Source organism: Haliotis cracherodii, unplaced genomic scaffold, assembly GCF_022045235.1.
Source record: "Haliotis cracherodii isolate W230 unplaced genomic scaffold, xgHalCrac1.p SCAF_13, whole genome shotgun sequence".
Taxonomy (NCBI): domain Eukaryota; kingdom Metazoa; phylum Mollusca; class Gastropoda; order Lepetellida; family Haliotidae; genus Haliotis; species Haliotis cracherodii.
The window spans coordinates 7,809,876-7,833,234 of NW_027266268.1; the positions used below are offsets into that span (position 1 = coordinate 7,809,876).

The 23,359-nt window shown below is 41.1% G+C and overlaps 1 protein-coding gene across 3 annotated transcripts in view; it reads left to right on the forward strand.

Moving 5' to 3' along the window:
- Nucleotides 1-23,359, forward strand: part of LOC139459567 (uncharacterized protein C1orf21 homolog) — a 99,411-nt gene that overhangs the window by 50,792 nt on the left and 25,260 nt on the right. The window contains exons 1-2 of one of the 3 annotated variants that reach the window (XM_071241118.1): nucleotides 2,919-3,313; nucleotides 3,466-3,595. The gene's annotated coding sequence lies outside the window, so the exon portion shown is untranslated. Of the gene's footprint in view, nucleotides 1-2,918; nucleotides 3,314-3,465; nucleotides 3,596-15,172; nucleotides 15,290-23,359 lie in introns of those variants that run through there. The other 2 variants (XM_071241119.1, XM_071241120.1) reach the window with 2 other exon arrangements.

The window sequence follows — 23,359 nt, forward strand, 5'->3', positions numbered from 1 at the left end:
CCCCTCCCTGAATAGTATTACTAGTCCTTCATTGAATAGTGTTACTAGCCCCCTCACTGAATAGTATTACTAGTCCTTCACTGAATAGTGTTACTAGCCCCCTCACTGAATAGTGTTACTAGTCCCTTGCTGAATAGTGTTACTAGTCCCTCGCTGAATAGTGATACTAGCCCCCTCGCTGAATAGTGTTACTAGCCCCCTCACTGAATAGTGTTACTAGCTTCCTCACTGAATAGTGTTACTTGTCCCTCGCTGAATAGTCTTACTAGCCCCCTCACTGAATAGTGTTACTAGCCCCCTCACTGAATAGTGTTGCTAGTCTCCTCACTGAATAGTGTTACTAGCTTCCTCACTGAATAGTGTTACTTGTCCCTCGCTGAATACAGTTACTAGTCCCCTCACTAAATAGTGTTACTAGTCCCCTCGCTGAATAGTATTACTAGTCCCCTCACTGAATAGTGTTGCTAGTCCCTCGCTGAATAGTGTTACTAGTCCCTCGCTGAATAGTGTTACTAGTCCCTCACTGAAAAGTATTACTTGTCCCCTCCCTGAATAGTGTTACTAGCCCCCTCACTGAATAGTGTTGCTAGTCCCCTCACTGAATAGAGTTACTAGCTTCCTCACTGAATAGTGTTACTTGTCCCTCGCTGAATACAGTTACTAGTCCCCTCACTAAATAGTGTTACTAGTCCCCTCGCTGAATAGTATTACTAGTCCCCTCACTGAATAGTGTTGCTAGTCCCTCGCTGAATAGTGTTACTAGTCCCTCGCTGAATAGTGTTACTAGTCCCTCACTGAAAAGTATTACTTGTCCCCTCCCTGAATAGTGTTACTAGTCCCCTCGCTGAATAGTATTACTAGTCCCCTCCCTGAATAGTGTTACTAGTCCCCTCGCTGAATAGTGTTGCTAGTCCCTCACTGAATAGTGTTACTAGTCCCTCGCTGAATAGTGTTACTAGTCCCTCACTAAATAGTGTTACTAGTCCCCTCCCTGAATAGTGTTACTAGTCCCCTCCCTGAATAGTATTACTAGTCCCCTCCCTGAAAAATGTTACTAGTCCCCTCGCTGAATAGTGTTACTAGTCCCCTCACTAAATAGTGTTACTAGTCCCCGCCCTGAATAGTGTTACTAGTCCCCTCGCTGAATAGTGTTGCTAGTCCCTCACTGAATAGTGTTACTAGTCCCTCGCTGAATAGTGTTACTAGCCCCCTCACTGAATAGTGTTACTGGTCCCTCACTGAATAGTATTACTAATCTCTCACTGAATACTGTTACGAGCCCCCTCCCTGAATAGTGTTACTAGCCCCCTCCCTGAATAGTGTTTCTTGTCCCTCGCTGAATAGTGTTACTAGCACCCTCAATGAATAGTGTTACTAGACCCCACAATGAATAGTGTTACTAGCCCCCTCCCTGAATAGTGTTACTTGTCCCTCGCTGAATAGTGTTTCTAGTCTACTAGTCCCCTCCCTGAATAGTGTTACTTGTGCCTCACTGAATAGTGTTACTAGCCCCCTCACTGAATAGTGTTACTCGTCCCTCACTGAATAGTGTTACTCGTCCCTCACTGAATAGTGTTACTAGCCCCCTCAATGAATAGTGTTACTAGCCCCCTCACTGAATAGTGTTACTAGACCCCACAATGAATAGTGTTACTAGCCCCCTCCCTGAATAGTGTTACTTGTCCCTCGCTGAATAGTGTTGCTAGTCTACTAGTCCCCTCCCTGAATAGTGTTACTTGTGCCTCACTGAATAGTGTTACTAGCCCCCTCAATGAATAGTGTTACTTGTCCCTCACTGAATAGTGTTACTAGCCCCCTCAATGAATAGTGTTACTAGTCCCTCACTGAATAGTGTTACTAGCCCCCTCCCTGAATAGTGTTACTAGCCCCCTCACTGAATAGTGTTACTAGTCCCTCACTGAATACTGTTACTAGTCCCTCACTGAATAGTGTTACTAGCCCCCTCACTGAATAGTGTTACTAGTCCCTCACTGAATAGTGTTACTAGCCCCCTCACTGAATAGTGTTACTAGTCCCTCACTGAATAGTGTTACTAGCCCCCTCACTGAATAGTGTTACTAGCCCCCTCCCTTAATACTGTTACTAGCCCCCTCCCTTAATACTGTTACTAGCCCCCTCCCTGAATAGTGTTACTAGTCCCTCCCTGAATAGTGTTTATTTGTCCCTCTCTGAATAGTGTTACTATCGGTAGTCCCTCGCTGAATAGTGTTACTAGTCCCGCACTGAACAGTATGACTCAAGTCCCTCACAGAGTAGTATGACTAGTTCTTTACCAAATATCATTTCTAGTCCCCAAGTCAGACTACTGTTACTAGTCCCTTTCACTGAATTGCAAACCCCCTTCTCACTGAATATTAATACTAGTCCCCCCTCATATGACTCCAGTACGAGTCTCCCTCACTCACCAGTAACACCATCCCCCCTCTTTGTCCAAGCCCCATTTCGTCCCGCTCCTCCCTCCCGTGACCAGACATAATTGTTTGGCATGTCAAGCTTGAAATCAGTATCACATCATATACATTAAGCAGAAGCAATCAATACCTATTCCACTTGCGGTCTTAAAAAGTCACAATTACTCTTATTGATGTGCTTAACCCTCTGTTTCAGTAATAAAACACACAAACTAAATATTTCACACAGTGGGCATATGGGGGTTTATTTCATTGTCAGCGAACTATGACATGGTCAATGGTCAAAGTCATTGTGAAACTGCTCATTTAAGGAAGACGATTATCAGGATACAATAGCCCATTGTACAGCGAGTCTCTTCACACACTGTCATTGCTGCACGTGCCCCGAAAATATTTACATACCATCCATGGTGCTTGGGCTACAAGGGAGAGTAGTGGCTATAATGTTGTCATGGTTACATTGATCAATATAATGTATTATCTGAAATTATTGGGCTGCGTGTAGTAGTCGAGATGCAATTCCTGCCATCCCATGTAGAGACAGAGCTAACCATTGGCTAGAGGGTGTATATTCGGGTGGCCGGTCACAAACCACTAACAGGGTCAATCTTGGAAGGAAGAGACAGTGAAATATTAATGAGCCATGTCAGGGAGAAGTTTGGGTGATTAGGTTGAACTGTGCACTGTGATGCCCGTGACAAGTATGTTTATATAGACAGAAGGCTTCACCCACTATCCCATGTGCCATTGATTATCAGTGTAAGTGGTTTCCAAGGAGGATAACAGTTTTGTTTTATGTGATTGGCAGGAAGCTTTATCCATGCCATTGATTTGTGATGTCACGGCGACTGTCAAGGAATTTCACCCCAGTCGGATAAACTGTGAGCAGTGTTATTCTGTTTATTGGTAACCATTCAACGACAAGTCTTTGTCAATATCAGAGCAAATGTGTGCCAGGCTTGAATCCGTATTGTGTATACATGCCGACTAGCTGACCACTTGTAATAGCCGTGTCTGTTTCCCCTCCTTGCAGATCCGGAGTGTATAGACTGGTGGCGGGTGATATGGACTCGTATTCCCAGCTAGGCTCAGCTAGCGTATGTCATGACTAGGATATACATTACTATGGGACTTACTGTTGATGGATATAGACGGTGAAACAGGTGAGTGTGCAGACAATGTCAATGTTACTCCATTAGGGGCTGAGGTGGGGGATATAGCACATTATAGCACAGGAAATACACATTAGCCCTCATTAGTCTCCAAGACAGCATTACAAGGGCATTGTGTCTAAACACATCAAAAGGGTTGTCAGTGTAGATGGAATGGATTGATGTATTAGGAGGATGAACGCAAGCATAAATCTTGCTCTGTTGTAATTTAGTTGGATTCTTTTTGAGAAAATGTTTTTTTGTACGTTTATTCAAATGATTATGGAGTGAATGACCTTGAGAATATTTTGACGCAACCTCGAGAGCATTTAACTCTGTGTGATGATTTTAGTGTCTCAATCCATTTAGATGATTTAAACTGATCCAACTAGGGAAGTGGTAACCTATAAAGTTACTTCAGTCTTAAGTCATGGTGATATTTCGTGAAATTAATACAGGTCACCCATCAGATAAGAACTGCATCATATGTATATTAATGTATATGTTTTGTTAATTTCAAAGAAACATGAAGTGCAGGGATTTATGTAGACCTGCTCAGATGCAGATATTCGGCCCAAGTCTGCAGCAGATGTCAGAAAATACTCCCAGATTTAATTAAATATTTCTCAATTCATGTTAATTTAGTTATAACTAATCGCATGACTTTGTGGAGGTGACTTGTATTGCACTGAGAAGGACCAGTAAGGAGGAAGAGGATTTAGTGCTTAATTAAAATTAAATTATTACATCAAATGCGCTGTTTAAATACAATGTTAAAATAGAATGTTAAAATACTTCTGAATTTAAGAAAGTGAGAACAAAATAACAATATATTCCTGATTTGCTTGCAAAACCTTAACAAATTCCAGAAGTGGAAAAGCAGTACACTTGATTGATATGTTTTGTTTACTGGACTTCCTAAGCCTTTCTGTTTTTCAAACTTTTGTTTTGTGATAAATGAATCTTTCAGAGACATAGAAAGATAGAATTTGTTACACTACAAAATATGTAAAAACAATTCTTTTAAGAAATTTGAGGACTGGATCTGTTATGCAAGTAATTATGAAAATTGCTGACAAGGATTCTGATGGGTGATCGTCTGAGAGCTAAACCAATAAAGTTAACGTAATTTATTATCTTTGTGTCAAACTGACATTAGGAGTGTTGTTCTATTGTATCCAGTACATATAGTGCAACATCAGTCGGATCATAAACCACTTTCGGATAGTTTCATAGCTTGGTTATTAAAACTGAGAGCTTCTAGATCAGATATCATTTGGACGAAGGCGTTGTATGTGTAATGTATTTGGCAAGTATATACTGTGTTTCCCCAACAACACTGGCTGCTTGTAAGAGGCGATACCATGAGGATTCCTGGTTGGAGTGGATCCCCAGAAACCCATGCTGTGTTTTTGTAAGAGGCGACCAAATAGGTTGTGTGGTCACACTCGGTCACTGGGTTGATTGGATCTGCTTGTGCCCAGACAGTGTGGATCATTGCTCACAAGATCGATCACTGGATTGTCTGGTCAAGTCTTACAGATTTACAGGGAGCCATCATAGCTGCGATATGACTAACTGCATCCTTAAGCAACCAAGAAATCTGCGTCTTCATACATGTAATTCATTATGGGAATAGTTTTTAACTATTTGCTGATTGAAAATTTCCTTTCAATTTGTGGATAGGAGTGTGGACATGTTACACATGTACGCTGATCTGGTTTAAACAGAATTTCTACTTTGATACAAATACCCAGACTCATTGTCACTGACACTTTAAGATGTCATTGATTGAAAGAACTTTAAAGACAACATCATAAAATGTTGATAGCTGTACAGATATGCAGGCATGACATTTGTATGGAGGAGGGAGTTTTGTGAATGAGTTTACTGCAAAATCTATACAGATATTTACCATTAGAATCTGCCTTCAAAAGTGAGTCATTACATTTTCTGGGCTTGGAGTGAATATATTTACATGCTAATCTTTCTGTAAGACAAGTAACATTTTCTAAAGAAATGCCTTTTTTTCCATTGCAAGATTTCCCATTAGTGCTGGTTAACACTGAGATGGGCGGGCTGTGGTGCCTGGTACAGATTGATATGACATCATATACACCAGCTTCAACCATTGTTAAATAACACCCACTTCCTTTTGTCTGATAGCTCCAATGAGTGTTGGTAATATTAAAAAGACCCATTCCAATATCCAAAAATAATTTTGTAAGGCTGCTGCTGCTTTCAGGCTGGTTGTCTGTGTCAATGTAGAGACAACACAATACAAATTTACACAAGTCCTCAAAAATACTGGCACGCTTTTAACAAGTGACAAAAAAGCCTACCTCCCTACCCTTTTTCCAGACTGAATATAAATTAAACATTAACTTTTATTTGGGGGCTTTAGCAAAAAATACTGTTGATTTGATTGTTTTCATTTTCACAATATGACAGACTGGATGAAATGTCATATTGAATTTTTTATTTGATTGCTCCATGATTCTTTCTGATGACATGAAAATATGATATTTTAGTTTGAATTCTGTAATGAAGGGTAAACATTTCCTACTTGTAATCCACTTCCCTCACACTCGGCTCCATGGTGATGGTGGAATGAAGAATTGATCATCTGATGGAATAATTCAGGTTTAATTAGGTGTTAACTGTTGCCGTTTCCTGTGATGAGACTACAAGTAGACATTTATCTTGTTGTATTTGACACACTCCATCAAGTCTGAAGTTTCTGGCTCAGCTGGTCTGCATGTCACCATGTACCCAGCCAGGTTCTGTTGTGAGCCACATCACAGCAACAGAGGATGTAACTACCCGGTACTGGTCCTTTGGCTTACAGGCTGTTAGATCAGTTTCACAGTTTGATTTGGACGGTTTGGATGTGGTTTCATCATAATTTCAATATAGAGAATCTCACCCTCGTGTCTTTTGATATCAAATATATCAACCAGGGTTGATAAAAGTGGAAAAACACTGAGGCTGAGATTTTATTTATCATCCAACATCATTTTTCCAACTTTTTCAGTTTGTAGACAGTAATAAGCAGTGTAATAAGTACTGCTTACAGCTTCAGTAGCAGAGCCATTAGTGATGTCATTTGATTGTGACGTCATGGTAACCTAGACTTGACAACAAGTATAGAATTGCAGTGAGATTGGAGATTCAGAACCTGTGGAAAATCTAGACTTGCTTCATTTAGTGCCACACCAGTAAGGTAAGGGGAAATAATATGGTTCTGGGACGGTGAGACAGACTAACCCAATAGCTATAGGTGTATGTTAATTTAACCATTATAGACACTAGCTATGGTGTGTGGTAATTTAACCATTATAGACACTAGCTGTGGTGTATGGTAATTTAACCATCATAGACACTAGCTATGGTGTGTGATAATTTAACCATTATAGACACTAACTATGGTGTATGGTAATTTAACCATAATAGACACTAGCTATGGTGTATGGTAATTTAACCATTATAGACACTAGCTATGGTGTATGATAATTAAATCATTATTGACACTAGCTATGGTGTATGATAATTAAATCATTATGGTCACTAGCTATGGTGTATGGTAATTTAACCATTATTGACACTAGCTATGGTGTATGGTAATTTAACTGTAATAGACACTAGCTATGGTGTATGGTAATTAAATCATTATTGACACTAGCTATGGTGTATGATAATTAAATCATTATGGACACTAGCTATGGTGTGTGGTAATTTAGCCATGATAAAGCCACTGGCTACAGGTGCATGGTAATATAGCTTCATCATAGACCCATCTTTATTGAATGCCTGTCATGATTTCATGTAGACTACTGCTACTATACATCAATAAATGTGATATCTATTATTGATGTGACCATTAACTGAATTATTGAACATTAACAGAAATTGAGGTCAAAGACAATTGGTCTGGCACATTTTTGCAGAGAGACCATTCAAATGACTGTGGAGTTATTTCTGGAGCAGATCTTGAAAACTGTACAATTTAGCTCTAGTGGTGAACTGGGACCTTTTGATAGTTAGGGATTTTATAAACAAATGTTTTTCGAGTTTCGATATACAATAAATATTTACCATTATGGGGGAAATCAATGACACTGTTCTTTTGTCTATATTTAACCATCTAGTGCCACAATGGTAACTGACAACTCTGACAAGTGGATTATTTCTATGTATATTTAACCCATCTCAATTTTGTTATAAAATTATGCTTTTAAAAATACAGTTGCTTCCTGTGAATCCCACTGGAAATAGTTTCCATATTTGATGTACATACTCATTGTCCTGGCTTTGATCATTAAACCTGTCAGCATTTATAATACTGTGATGTCTTGGATGTGCAGAGGATGTGTTGATGTGGGATATGATGTATATTACAAGGGATGTAATATGTGAGTGGGATACAATGTATTTCACAGGGGATGTGAGTGGGATACAATTTATTTTGTAGGGGCTGTGAGTGGGATACGATGTGTTTTACAGGGGAGGTGTGGTGGGATATGATGTGTATTACAAGGGATGTAATATGTGAGTGGGATATGATGTGTTTTACAGGGTATGTGAGTGGGATATGATGTGTTTTACAGGGTATGTGAGTGGGATATGATGTGTTTTACAGGGGATGTGAGTTGGATACGATGTGTTTTACAGGGCTGTGAGTGGGATACGATGTGTTTTACAGGGGATGTGAGTGGGATACAATGTGTTTAACAAGGGAAGTGTGGTGGGTTATGATGTGTTATACATGGAATGTGTGGTAGGATATGATGTGTCTTACAAGGGATGTAATATGTGAGTGGGATACGATGCATGTGTTTTATAGGGGATTTGTGGTGGGATATGATGTGTATTACAAGGGATACAATATGTTGGTGGAATATGCTGAATATTACATGGATTACAATGTGTGGGTGGAATATGTTGAATATTGTAAGGATTACAATATGTGGGTGGAGTGTGCTCAATATTACATGAGATACAGTATGTGGGTGGGATATGATGCATATTACATGGGATACAATATGAGGTTGAGATATGAAATACAACCATTTACCACAGAGCATGTCTGGCAGCCAGACTAGATACTGAATATTTTGTGTCCTGTTGAGGATGCTCCCCAGTACCCTGTCCTGTAGCATTTCAGTTGATTTCCTTGTGGTGGTGACATGACCCAGTGGTTGAAGCATTCTGTCCTGATGCTGCACACCTGCATTTCATTCAAAGAATTGCAACTGTCTGGTGAATAAATATATCTTGGCAACAGCTGTGCCTCACAAAATATAGCATTCATGTAATCATATTATTCAACATTTTTATTTTGAAGACTAGATTGGATGTCAAGGTTCTTTGAAACCCTTTCTGCCATTTAGAAGACTTTGTTTATTCATGAATGAATACAATCATTACATAATACCTTAAGTCAAACATCAAGGTTCCTGGACTGGGATCAGCTTGGTGTGCTACATATATATTTGTTCATGGTATTTATTTGATATAAGCAGTTGTAAGTATTAAGAACCTGATTATATTCAATCCTGCACCACACGAGGATTACAGCACCTGTAAGTACCTGCCTGAGGCTGGCCAGGTTATATTGTGTATGATTTGTGTCAAACACATTTGTCTATCTACACTAGATTGTGGTATAAAACAAGGACAGATCTTGTATACTGTTGTTTGGACTTGGTAAGTAATGTAGACCTAGGCTAAACTATACTCACTCTTTAAGGCTAGTAGCATATGATGTGTACAACAGGGGATACGATGTGTATTACAGAGGATACAATGTGCTAGTGGGATACAATGTGTAAGTGGAATACAATGTGTAAGTGGGATACAATGTGTAAGTGGGATACAATGTGTAAGTTGGATACAATGTGTTAGTGGGATACAATGTGTTAGTGGGATACAATGTGTTAGTGGGATACAATGTGTTAGTAGGATATGAAGTGTGCAACAGGGTATACAATATGTAAGTGGGATACAATGTGTTAGTGGATACAATTTGTTAGTTGGATGCAATGTGTAAGTTGGATGCAATCTGTTTGTGGGATGCAATGTGTTAGTGGGATACAATGTGTTAGTGGGATACGATGTGTACTACAGGGTATACAATGTGTAAGTGGGATACAATGTGATGGAACTCACTTACAATGTGTTGGTTGAATATGATGTGTAGTACAGGGGATACAATGTGTTATTAGGAGATGATGTGTGTCACAGGGGATACAGTGTGTTGGTGGGATATGATGTGTTTTGCATATATACTGTTGTCGGGATATGATGGAACTCCAACTCACTCACTCACTCACTCACTACTCACTTTCCAAACTTCACAAGCAGTCACCCAGGAAAAAATTAAATGTCATTAACCATGTTTATGGTTGAATAGCTGTATGTTAATATGGTAAGTTCATAAATGTGTGTGAGACAAGTACAGCAACATCTGTAGAGCATCGTGACAGTGAGTCATCATCAGCTTGTAGCTCTGTCCCAAAACACTGCAGCAACTTGCTCACATGTCACAGCACAAAGTCAGATATAATCACTCCTGTATTAACCAGAGCCTCTTTCAATATAAATCTCCAGCTTCTGCAGGTGACAGAGCCAGCAGGAATCTCGGCCTCAGCCCAGGGCCCTGCCGACTACTGGGACCTAAATTCCATATTGCCCTGACACTGGTGGTTAATATATGCATATCTCCAGACCAAATTGGTATTGTAAATGGTCCCCAGAGTAAGGTTCTTTTTCACAATTGGCCTTCCTTGCAGACCATACATTGTGGTACATTGTTAAGCCGCTGTGGTCCTGTTCCTGTTCAGGGCAGCTCCTGAAGGAACGTGACTGATACAGATTGTGAATCATTTGTTATATTTGTTCTTTTAGGCTGCACTCCTACTCTATGAAGACAGCCTGTAAATAATCAAGTCTGGAAAGGAAAACCAGTGATTGGTATAGTGAGCATCACCCCACAATGTTGTTCTATACTCCTCCTTTTGCTAAGTTCAGTCCTAAGTGACCTGTCATGACAAGGAATCGAGTGCAAAGGACCATGTTATTGAAGGTGGGTCCCCATGGGCATGGCACAAGGATCATTTGCTTTAATTTTTATATGTCTGGGAAAGATGTAAAGATGCTGCTGGGCATTTGACCCATGAAGATCCGGTGTAGAATTGGTCTTCAGCAATCCATGCTTGCCATAAGAGGCGACTATGCTCATAAGAGGTGAGTAACAGGATCAGTAGTAATTGCATGATTGGGATATTATTTGTGGAAAAATTATAGTTTCAGATAGTTTCTATCTGTGAAGATCCGGGGTAGAATAGGTCTTCGGCAACCTACGCTTGCCATAGAAGGGCTACTATGTTTGTTGTAAGAGGCGACTAACAGGATCGGGTGGTCAGACTTGCTGACTTCGTTGATGCATGTTATCATATCCCAATTGCATAGATCGATGCTCATGATGTCAGTCTGGATTGTCTCGTCCAGACTCGGTTATTTACAGACTGGTGTCATATAGCTGAAATATTGATGAGTGTGGCATTAAACCACAAACTAACAAACAACAATGCCATTCACTCGCTCATTGCAGAAGGATGTTGTAGACCTAAGCAATGAATGTTCTGATGATGCATGAGAGCTCTGTGAGCACAGGATGTTTAAATATCTGACATTGGTTTTATAAATCAGTATTCCTCACTTCCTGCATGTCATTATGGCACTAACATTATACTTTGTGATACGTGTCATATAACACTCATGTATGTGACAGATTCATTTCCAACCCACCAAGCCATAGATTGCTCTGTGGGAATACGCTGGAATATTGCATTGTGCGCAACAACAAACAAACATAATGTATGACCTCCCTGAACTTTCCTCCTCAATGACCAGTCTCAAAGGCACTGTGCATTGTCTTTTTGACAGACCACCTCTGTGGTCCATTGGATCTGCCTGGTAGTGGAAGGGTCAGTGGTTCGATCCACTAGCTGCTTCATACCAAAAGACATTAAAAGACTCGGCTCTGAGTCAGTATTTGGGTCTGAGTAGAGTATCCATGTCAAACTGCGGCTTGGTATCTCGTTGGGTATCGCGGTGGTTGCTATAAAAATCGTCAAAACGTCCGGACTAATACAAGCAGCCATACATGCATACACGTGGGTGGGTGCATGGTTGTTGCTACATAAGTGTGATAATCTTGAACACAGTGTTAAGACCTCTTTTAACGGCTCCTCTTCGTGAATGATGAATGATGTGTGTTCATCAATCAACAGGACACCCAGTGTCCACTGTATCATTGTAACAGAGTAGTGTATATAAAGAATAATGTTGATTTTTGTGCCTGATTATTTGTGTTTGCATCTGTATGGAGCTGCTGCTGCTGCTGCTAGAAGAACATTCAGTCTTTATATCCCGGTTCTGAATAGCCCAGGCATGTAATCAGAGCCAGTCAATAGAACATCACGTTCCCTATTACTGGACGTTCGTCAGATGTTCATGGGATGAAAAGGATGTGAATGAAGGGCCATGTTTTAGTGGCATTCATGACACAGAAATGTTGCAGTTTAGTTTAAGTCTGATAGAGTTTAGAAATTGAGCCTTGTGAATGCTTGGAAGTCATTTAGCAATGATATTTTTATAGATATGTATGACGGAGCCATGCTGGTATTGCTGAAGGCCTGAAGGTTATAAGTCTTGAAGACGTTCAGTCACAAAAACTTCTCTTGGTGTTTGAGGATCTCATGGCTCTTGACATGGCTTTGTGTTTTAGGAGCTTATTGAAGTCCAGGATCATGTCAAGTCACAGAAAGGACGACATTTGTAAACCCTTTTCCACTGGATGCCGTTTTTATTTTACTTCACTAAGCTTTCCCAAAAAGTGTCATTATCGATATATATGTTTGGCAGACTTTAAATGAATGGATGGTTTATGCTGCTTACAGGCAAAACCGTGGTTGATGGCGTGAACAACTTTCCTTGCCTTCAGTGAAGATTGACTCGCTATCAGCCAGATCATGTGATGTGAACACTCCTGTAGTATTTTAGTCCTGTAGTATGGGGTAATGGAAAATTATTTTGACCTCACACGCCACTAGCACTTTTGATTAGGTATTCCATAGTCTGGGTATCCGTAGGGATTCCAGGTAAGAATATGTCTCCAGCAACCTATGCTTGTAGTAGGAAGGAACTAAATGGAATGGGGTGGTCAGGCTCGGTGGCTGGTTTGGGGCAATATTGTCATATCCCAATTGTGTGGATCAATGCTCATTATGTCAATCACTGGATTGATGTGTAGTTGGGATATTGCTGAGAGTGGCATCATGCAACAATCAAGCAATCAAACTATAGGGGTTTGGATTTTTGTTGTTAGAATAAAGATTTTTTGTCATATGTCATATTATTCACCATTTCTTACTAACAACAGTGATAAAATCATGTGGGTTTTTTCATTTCACCTAATTGTTCAACAGAGTTGGACCCATTTATTTTGGACAAAAGTTGTTTTTTTTCCTTCTTTAATTTTTTAATTTGTTGGTCGGTCTCATAAAATATTGTAATGGCTAAAGTTTGAGGGTATAAATGACCCACATCGACCTTCCTATCACTGACTATAGGCTGACTGAGGAATAAGTAGTTACAAGCTTTAACTATGGGTGCTACTGTTCAATTTTAAAAGTTTTGTAATTTAATCATGTGATCTGGAGAATGAATGAACAGAGCTTTGTTTGCGAGAGTCAGTAAAAACTTACCTGCATTTGGACTTCAAATCTAAAGTACCAACATTGATATGATGAAGTCCTTTAATTTGTGGCCTTAAGTCTTGTTTATAATACCGGTACTCTCATAATTGCTAAAATAATTAATGATTGAAGAGTTTGTTGTAATGTTTTAATCAACATAAAATGTTAAACAAAAACTCATTTGAAAATTCAACAAATGAATTTTGTTTGTTTTGTTTTGCAATTGGAGTGAGTTTCTGTTTCCCTCGATGAGTTGTTTCCTCCTGTTGGGTCTGTGTGGCTGCTGTAATATTCTAGTAATGTGGCAGCTCAGCAATAATCACTGTGTGACCTAAATAGAAAGTTAATTGGCAGTAAGTAATTAGATGTAGCTCTCTAATCCTGGAATCAATAAAAGGATTGGAGTATCTCTGTGTCACGTATAATGCCATTCCATTCATGTCTCTGTAGACAACTTATGGAGACTGTCTTTCATCAGAGCTGACCCTAATGAATTCCACAGTTCGAAAAGGCCCCTAGTAACCTATGCCTGTTGTATGCTTGTATGTCATAACCTATCCCTGTTGCATGTCGTATCCTATCCCTGTTGCATGTCATATCCTATGCCTGTTGCATGTCGTATCCTATCCCTGTTGCATGTTGTATCTTATGCCTGTTGCATGTTGTATCTTATGCCTGTTGCATGTCATATCCCATCCCTGTTGCATGTCGTATCCTCTCCCTGTTGCATGTTGTATCTTATGCCTGTTGTATGTTGTAACTAAATATGCCTGGTGTATGTTGTGTCATTGCATGTCATCATAGTCCATCTGTGTGGTTTGTTGCTCATAATATCAATCACTGAATTTTCTGGTTCAAACTTGATTATTTTAAGGGTGCAGTCATATAAGTGGAATATTGCCAAGTGTGGTGTTAACCAACAACCCTGCCATCCCCACATAGGTTAGATGTTACTGTTCAATTTTATAAGTCTTGTAATTTAATTATGTGATCTGGAGAATGAATGATCAGAGCTTTGATCAGTATCAACATTGATTTGATGAAGTCCTTTAATTTGTGTCCTTCAGTCCTTCAGAGACTGTCTTTCATCAGAGCTGACCCTAATGAATTCCACAGTTCGAATAGGCCCCTAGTAACCTATGCCTGTTGTATGCTTGTATGTCATAACCTATCCCTGTTGCATGTCCTATCCTATGCCTGTTGTATCCTATGCCTGTTGTATGTTCAAACTTGACTATTTTAAGGGTGCAGTCATATATATTGCCAAGTATGGTGTTAACCAACAACCCTGCCATCCCCACATAGGTTAGAATAGGTCTTCCCCCATCAACCAATGCTATATAATATATTTGATGGCACTCGTCTCGAATGTCTTGTACAGTGTTTGACATCCTATGTCTATATATAATATGACAAATTCATTTCACTATTCACAACATTATTATTATTACCCTGTGATGGTCGATTCTCAGCTCCCTGGGGTGTATACAACCAAAGCAGCATGTGAGGCACAAGCAGGTTAACAGGCACAGCACCCTCTCTTCCTACCGGGTACCCCTTCATTGCTGGGTTGCCTGAGGAGACAGCCCATGTTTATGATCTCATTGATATACATATATGTACATGTACATTTGTGTCATCATGCATGAAGCGTGTCATGTAATGTGCAAAGAAAACATTTCCTGCTGTTGTACGACTTCCTGAAGGTGATGACCTCAAAGAAGTAGCATGAGGTACATATGCTCTGTGCACGTCACTCTGACTGTGATAACGGAAAAGGTTTTCCTGGATGACAGTGCAGGTTGTGGGTGATGACCAATAAAGGATGCAAGTTGACTGCACAGCGTGACTGCCAGGAGGACAGTATTGACTGTAGGGTGTTCTCAAACTCCGCATCAAGAGTTGAAGTGGAAGACGCCTTCGTTCAGGGTGAAGCACCCCGGGGGTAAATACCACAGTGTCACAAGCATTATACTTAGGTTTGAAACCAAGAGTACTCCTGATTATGATCCTTGGTGTGGTGCTCTGTCAGGACCATAATCTGTGGAAAACATGGATTAATATAGATGTAAATTATCTAACTTGAAGTTATATTACATTTGAAGTTGTGAATATTTCATCTGAAGTTGTAAATATTACATTTGAAGTTATCAGTGTCAGGTATGAGGTTGTCAATATTACATTTGAAGTTATGAATATTACATTTGAAGTTATGAATATTACATTTGAAGTTATGAATATTACGTTTGAAGTAATCAATGTCAGATAGGAGGTTGTCAATATTACATTTGAAGTTATGAATATTACATTTGAAGTTGTCAATATTACATTTGAAGTTATCAATGCCTGATATGAGTTCATCAGTATTTCATTTGAACCTATCTATATTAGATTTGATGTCATCAAAAGATTATTTCATGTTATCATTGTTTATTTTGTTTAAAATTGAAAGTGAAATTTGACAATTGTTCCTGGTTTAATTTTAACACAACACATTATATAGCTTGAAGCCACTATCAACACGATACACAGGGAATCTCGCCCAAGTGCCTTTTAATATCAAAGATATCAACATGATGTCTTGAGTGTTAAAAGTACAGCTGACCAGCTTCGGAAATTAGTGATTTATCTGTGATGTCATGGTAACCGATGATGGCACAATTTGTCTGCAAGCATTGTGATGCAATTTCCTTTTAGCAATATTTCCTGGGATCTTATGAGTGAGTGAGTGACTATTGTTTTACGTTGCTTTAGCAATATTCCAGCAATACCATGGCGAGGAACACCAGAAATGGGTTTCACACATTGTACCCATGTTGGGAATCGACGAGTGAACACTTTAATCACTACACGACCCACCACCCCAAGGAGCTTATGATCTCACCATGAAAGCCAGTTTTGGATGATGAAAAACCTCTGATGTCAAAACCATTTCATTTTTAAAAATTATTTTCTATGCCAACATGCCAAAATACAGTAGGCAAAATAAATTTTTAAAATGCTTGATTTGCGGTTATTTGTTTTTAACTTTCTTAAGAGTTGAAATTTAAACAGAAGTATGTTAAGAAGAAGCATTTTTATCCTGAAACAACTTTTTTATCTTTCTAAAATAAATTCTCAAGAAGGCTCATGATATATATAAGACAAGACCCATCAGTCTGGCATTAATGTACAGTCATTAGAAGATGCGTGGTTGGGGTTCAGGAACTTGATGGATTACATAAGTGTGGCAGACAGTAGTAAATGTAATGACAAGATAAAATGATTTGCACAGTAAAATGAAGTAATCAAGATATGTTTGACTATGGTGGAATATATTGGGTATTGCTAATCATGCAGTTAGATCAGCTGCTGCTGCAATGCATCTCTTGCTGCAGGCAGGTCTGGGAGCCCGGATTCTGCTGGTGACTTCATCATGTCTTCACCTAGAAATATGCAGATAGAGATAAAAATCAATATATCCAGACAATTATTACAAACACAGGTCAACTCTCCCTGCACCTCCTGTCCCAGCCAATCGGGTGTAATCTACTCAGGGAAATATGTAATCTAGCAGGGTGATATCTTGCTATATCACATAGCAGCACATCATTTATTTCTGCCCTCTGTGGACTGCATGAAGTATGAATGTCTCTTCCAGGCAGTCCCACATGGCATTGCGTTGCCGGGATTACCAACAGGGGAGATAACTCTGACTTATATGGCTGTCCCTGGTTGCAGTCAGCCAGGATGATGGTGGAATATCCCATTTTCATGGTGGAATTAGTTGGAACAGATATATTTCACATGTTCCCCAGAGATATCAATGTGAATACAGCTGTAAGCATACAATCGTCACAGACCAAGCTTGCATTTTAATGCCCATGTTTCTTCAAAGCCATGCTTAAATCGACAAAAAAGATTGATTGATTGAGTCTTTGTATTAAATATTGACGACATCACAGTATTATTGCCTATCTTGATTGAGATTGATCAAATCGATGTTGTTAGTCTGAGAGGTGCTAAGGTATTAGCCACGTCATCCCTAATGGGCACCAACAAGTTTGGGGTTTGTCATGATCAATGCGGTAAAGTATTGTTGTTATTTTGTTTGTGAAAAATATTTATTTTCAAACAAAACAAATAGACGTGAGTGTACAAACAGGATGTCCCTCCCAAATGTGTAGTTGTTGCCTAAGTGTATACCTCTTGGTCATGGGTCTCACAACAATTCAAACATATGTAAACTAATACACTTGAAATTATTGAATAAAATCCTGCCAGTCCTGACACTATGATGTTGAAAACCTCTCCACCCCATCATCCCATCACCCCTCCCAACAGAGGTGTATTATCATTGTTTGAATCCCACAATAGTCTGGTCACTCACTCACTCACCACTCACTCACTCACTCACTCACACACTCACTCACTCACTAATATTGCCGATGTGACGTTAAACTTTAACTCTCTCTCTCTCTCTCTCTCTCTCTCGTCACTATATGGCTGAAATATTGCCGATGTGACGTTACTTTAACTCACTCACTCACTCACTCTCTCTCACTCTCTCTCACTCTCTCACTCACTCACTCACTCTATAGTCACTCTGTAAAGTCACTCACTGTACACTATTTCACTCTTTCACTCTGTACAGCACTCACTAACTCAGCCACTCACTCACTCACTCACTCACTCACTCACTCACTCACTCACTCACTCCCCCACTGGCCACACACACTCACTCACTGCACGCCAACTAGGCAATCAGGAAGCCCAGAGACCATGTTCAGGAATAAATCATCTTGATGTTCCTCATGCTCCAATCATTAAATACTCCCTCAGCGATTACCTCGACTGCGTTTACATTTTATGTGTAATATAAAGATGTTGGTGATTATATGGGTCATTTATTGATCGTTATGGGAAGACAAGTATTGCCTACTCTCTCCCGACATCAGGAGCTGCACCGGGCAACTCCACATCACAGAAGCAACAACTGTTAAGGTCAATATATGTTTGTTTCTCCTCAGTGCTGTTTCTATGGAGACAATATTTGTGTCCTTGTGTTGTATACACTCACAGGAAAGGGAAGCTTTGAAATTAGTGTCATACAAAATTATTTATCACGCACCAAACTGTTTTTCCATTTATGCTTGATTTGATATTAATAGCATTTGAGATTCATTCAAGATGAATTAATATTAGAGAGACATGCTTTTCATTTTAGTGAAATTGTTTGCTTTTTAAAAATATAATTCAGTGACTTTATCATTTACATATTTGTTTTGTAAACCACAGAATGGTCATATATTATTAAACAGTCTGATCGTTACAGGGCTTTATGTAGACCTCCTCTAGGCCATCGTTTGGCCCTTTGCCTGCAGCCAATGTCAGAACAAATTTCCCAATTCAAGTTGGTTCGTTGGTTATTTGTTTTACGCCGCACTCAGCAATATTTCAGCTATATGACAGCAGTCATTAAATAATCGAGTCTGGACCAGACAATCAAGTGATTGATATCATGAGCATCGATCCACGCAATTGTTATCGATGACATGCTTCAACCAAGTCAGGGAGCCTGACAAGCTTAATCACGTTTTTCAGCAAGCATGGGTTGCTAAAGACCTATTCTGCTCCGGATCTTCACGGGTCCCCAATTCATGTAGTTATAGTTACAACCAATGATATCCAATGTTATGGCTTTGTGGAGGTGACTTATGTTACTGATAACAGGACCAATAAAGAGGATTGAAAAGGCTTTAGTGCTCAGATTTGCACTATTACATTGAATGCCTTTCAATCAAAATACTGGTCGGGTAGCCTAGTGGTTAAAGCTTTTGCTCGTCACACCGAAGACCTGGGTTCGATTTCCCACATGGGTACAATGTACCGTGATATTGCAGGAATATTGCTAACAGTGGCGTAAAACAATACTCATTCACTTAAACAGAATGGTGGAAACATTGGTGTGCTCATCCTCACTTATCAAAGGGACAATGTCTCCATCCTTTAATGATAAATACCCTGGACCCATCCACCTTTTAACCTTTATTTCATATATATATATATATATATATATATATATATAGGGGGCACGGGTGGCCCAGTCATCTAAGGCGCCGCGATTCGCTCTGCAGAGTTGCGTCCCTTGGGCACGCCAGAAACCTATGATTGTGGGTTCGATTCCCGGTTCGCCCCTATTATGTTTCTAGGTTTTCACCGAAGTGGTAAATGTCTAAGACCTGCATCACTTTGGGCTTTCCTCCCACACTAAGCTGACACGCCGTGATATAACTGGAATACTGTTAAAAGCGGTGTTTAACCCAACTCACTCACTCACTTATATATAGATATGTATATATCTATATATCCCAGAATTTCTTTTGCTCATGAGTTTTATTTGATTGGATGGCTATCTTCATCTCATTTGAATCAGACTTGAAACAAAGCTGTCGCAGCAGATGTGTCCAAGGTATATATGATAATAGAATGAAGATATAGTACTCTGTATAATAGAGGATGTGCTGTGCTGTAGGAATTCTCTGAAATGCTTCCCTGACATTAGATTTAGTTATTCTGATCTTGATAATCCTGTACCCTTGCTGTAGACCGTGGTGATGACTGTTGATTTGTTCCTGTCTATCCTTGGTGCCAGTGATTGTCTTTGATTCCAACATCTGTCAAGATTAAAATCTGGGTTTTTTTTACCATTTTCTCAGCCATGTCAGTTGTCGTCTAGAAATTGACACAGTTTATGTGCTTGGGGATTTTAACCAGCTCTGCCTTAGTGCTTTCCCCATTAGGACAGTCGTTTTTGTTGCTTTGATCAGACAAATGCCTGCTCAAAGGTTTGAAAATAGGTAAATCAAGAAATGAGTTTGGTTTATTTTTGTTAACATAGTTCTTTTTTCAGTCTTTTTTCAGCACTAGGATTTTGCAACTCTGGCAAACAGTGATCGCACATGAAAGGGAGGAGAAGTTTTGAGTCCAGAAATATTGTTTGTGTTTAATATTCTGATGCACAGGACTCGATCCCATAGTGATCCTGTGTACTCCATAGGTCCCTCGTACCCATGTAGGGCCCAAGTACCCATGTAGGTCCCTCGTGCCCATGTAGGTCCCGAGTACCCCATGTAGGTCCCTCGTACCCATGTAGGGCCCAAGTACCCATGTATGTCCCGAGTACCCATGTAGGTCCCGAGTACCTATGTAGGGACCAAGTACCCATGAAGGTCCCGAGTACCCATGTAGGCCCCGAGTACCCCATGTAGGTCCCGAGTACCCATGTAGGTCCTGAGTACCCATGTAGGTCCCGAGTATCCCCATGTAGGTCCCGAGTATCCCCATGTAGGTCCCGAGTATCCATGTAGGTCCCGAGTACCCATGTAGGTCCCTCGTACCCATGTAGGTCCCTCGTACCCCATGTAGGTCCCTCGTACCCATGTAGGGACAAAGTACCCCATGTAGGTCCCTCATACCCATGTAGGGACCAAGTACCCATGTAGGTCCCGAGTACCCATGTAGGGACCAAGTACCCATGTAGGCCCCGAGTACCCCATGTAGGTCCCGAGTACCCATGTAGGGACCAAGTACCCATGAAGGTCCCGAGTACCCATGTAGGCCCCGAGTACCCCATGTAGGTCCCTCGTACCCATGTAGGTCCCTCGTACCCATGTAGGTCCCGAGTATCCCCATGTAGGTCCCGAGTATCCCCATGTAGGTCCCGAGTATCCATGTAGGTCCCGAGTACCCATGTAGGTCCCTCGTACCCCATGTAGGTCCCTCGTACCCATGTAGGGACAAAGTACCCCATGTAGGTCCCTCATACCCATGTAGGGACCAAGTACCCATGTAGGTACCGAGTACCCATGTAGGGACCAAGTACCCATGTAGGCCCCGAGTACCCCATGTAGGTCCCGAGTACCCCATGTAGGTCCCTCGTACCTATGTAGGTCCCAAGTATCCCCATGAAGGTCCCGAGTACCCCATGTAGGTCCCGAGGACCTCCATGTAGGTCCCGAGGACCCCAAAGTAGGTCCCAAGTACCCCCATGTAGGTCCCGAGTACCCCATGTAGGTTCCGAGTGTCCCATGTAGGTCCCAAGTACCCCCATAGGTCCCGAGGACCCCAAAGTAGGTCCCGAGTACCCCATGTAGGTCCCGAGTACCCATGTAAGTCCCGAGTGTCCCATGTAGGTCCCAAGTACCCCCATAGGTCCCGAGTATCCCCATGAAGGTCCCTAGTACCCCATGTAGGTCCCGAGTACCACCATGTAGGTCCCGAGTACTCCCATGTAGGTCCCGAGTGTCCCATGTAGGTCCCAAGTACCCCCATAGGTCCCGAGTGTCCCGAGTACCCCATGTAGGTCCCGAGGACCCATGTAGGTCCCAAGTACCCCCATAGGTCCCAAGTACCCCCATGTAGGTCCCAAGTACCCCCATAGGTCCCGAGTATCCCCATGAAGGTCCCAAGTACCCCCATAGGTCCCAAGTACCCCCATAGGTCCCAAGTACCCCCATGTAGGTCCCAAGTACCCCCATGTAGGTCCCGAGTACCCCATGTAGGTCCCGAGTGTCCCATGTAGGTCCCGAGTACCCATGTAGGGCCCGAGTACCCCATGTAGGTTCCGAGTACCCCATGTAGGTTCTGAGTACCCCATGTAGGTCCCGAGTACCCCATGTAGGTCCCGAGTACCCATGTAGGTCCCGAGTACCCATGTAGGTCCCGAGTGTCCCATGTAGGTCCCGAGTACCCCATGTAGGTTCCGAGTACCCCATGTAGGTCCCGAGTACCCATGTAGGTCCCGAGTGTCCCATGTAGGTCCCGAGTGTCCCATGTAGGTCCCGAGTGTCCCATGTAGGTCCCGAGTACCCCATTTAGGTCCCGAGTGTCCCATGTAGGTCCCGAGTGTCCCATGTAGGTCCCGAGTGTCCCATGTAGGTCACGAGTGTCCCATGTAGGTCCCGAGTACACCTTGTAGGTGCCAGGTATCCCATGCAGACCCCAAGTACCCATTTAGGTCCCAAGTACTCGGTTGTTTTGTCCTCCCGACTGCCAATCCCAGCCTGATGTCTATGAAAGCTATATGTTAACTAGTTATATTAACCTCTGTAAGATTTCCCATACAGATATAATAAACACCACATATCACAAGCTAAAAGTGAGATCAAGTCAATTAGCAATTTTGTCTACAAGAAGCAAATTTGACCAGTCCATTTCCTTGATTGAAGAGCAATTGTACCACTGTGGCCAAGCAATTAGGGCAGTTGTTGCCCTTCAGTCAATGAAGGCAGTAATTTTATTGGTCACTTGCAGATGACCACATGATCATCCCTGGTCAATATCGATGTTATTCCCTACAATGATAAACTATGCAGTGTCAGAAAGAATGGAATGTTGATTTGTGGTTTCCATCTGTAGTCCCTTGGGTACAAGAGCCTTGTGTTGTGTTATTGGGGCTTCTAGGGTTAATAATGAAGCATGTATCTTGTGATTGGGTATTTTAGGGTACTTGTTCTTGTGTACAGCGCACAGGTCACGAATAAGGTGAAGCTACTCCAATTACACCAGAGAGTAGTTGGATGGGTGACTGGCAGCTTGATTCCTTAGTTTCTTGTGCTTCGGCCTGCCCCACCCATGTGGTTTCTCTATGGGCAAGTGACTTTGTTGAAATATGCCTCTCTTCACCCAGCATTGAATGGGTACCAAGGAGGAAGAGATGGTAATGTGACTGTTAACCTTCTAGTGCCTCATAGGCAGCCTATGGGTTGTATACTCCCCAGGGAGCTCAGAACGCTAATTGAGTACACTTGAATCCATTGACCGGGGTATAATAACGTAGTGCTTTGAGCATGCCCCTGTGTGGTGTGGAAATAAAGTACAAGATAAATGGCGTTATTATTATGACCTTGTATCGCATCACTGCATGGTATTCTAGTGATTAATAACCTGGTAATTGCATGATTGGGATTTTTTTTTCGTAAAACAATAGTTTCAGATACAGTTTCTTCTGGGGTAGAATAGGTCTTCGGCAACC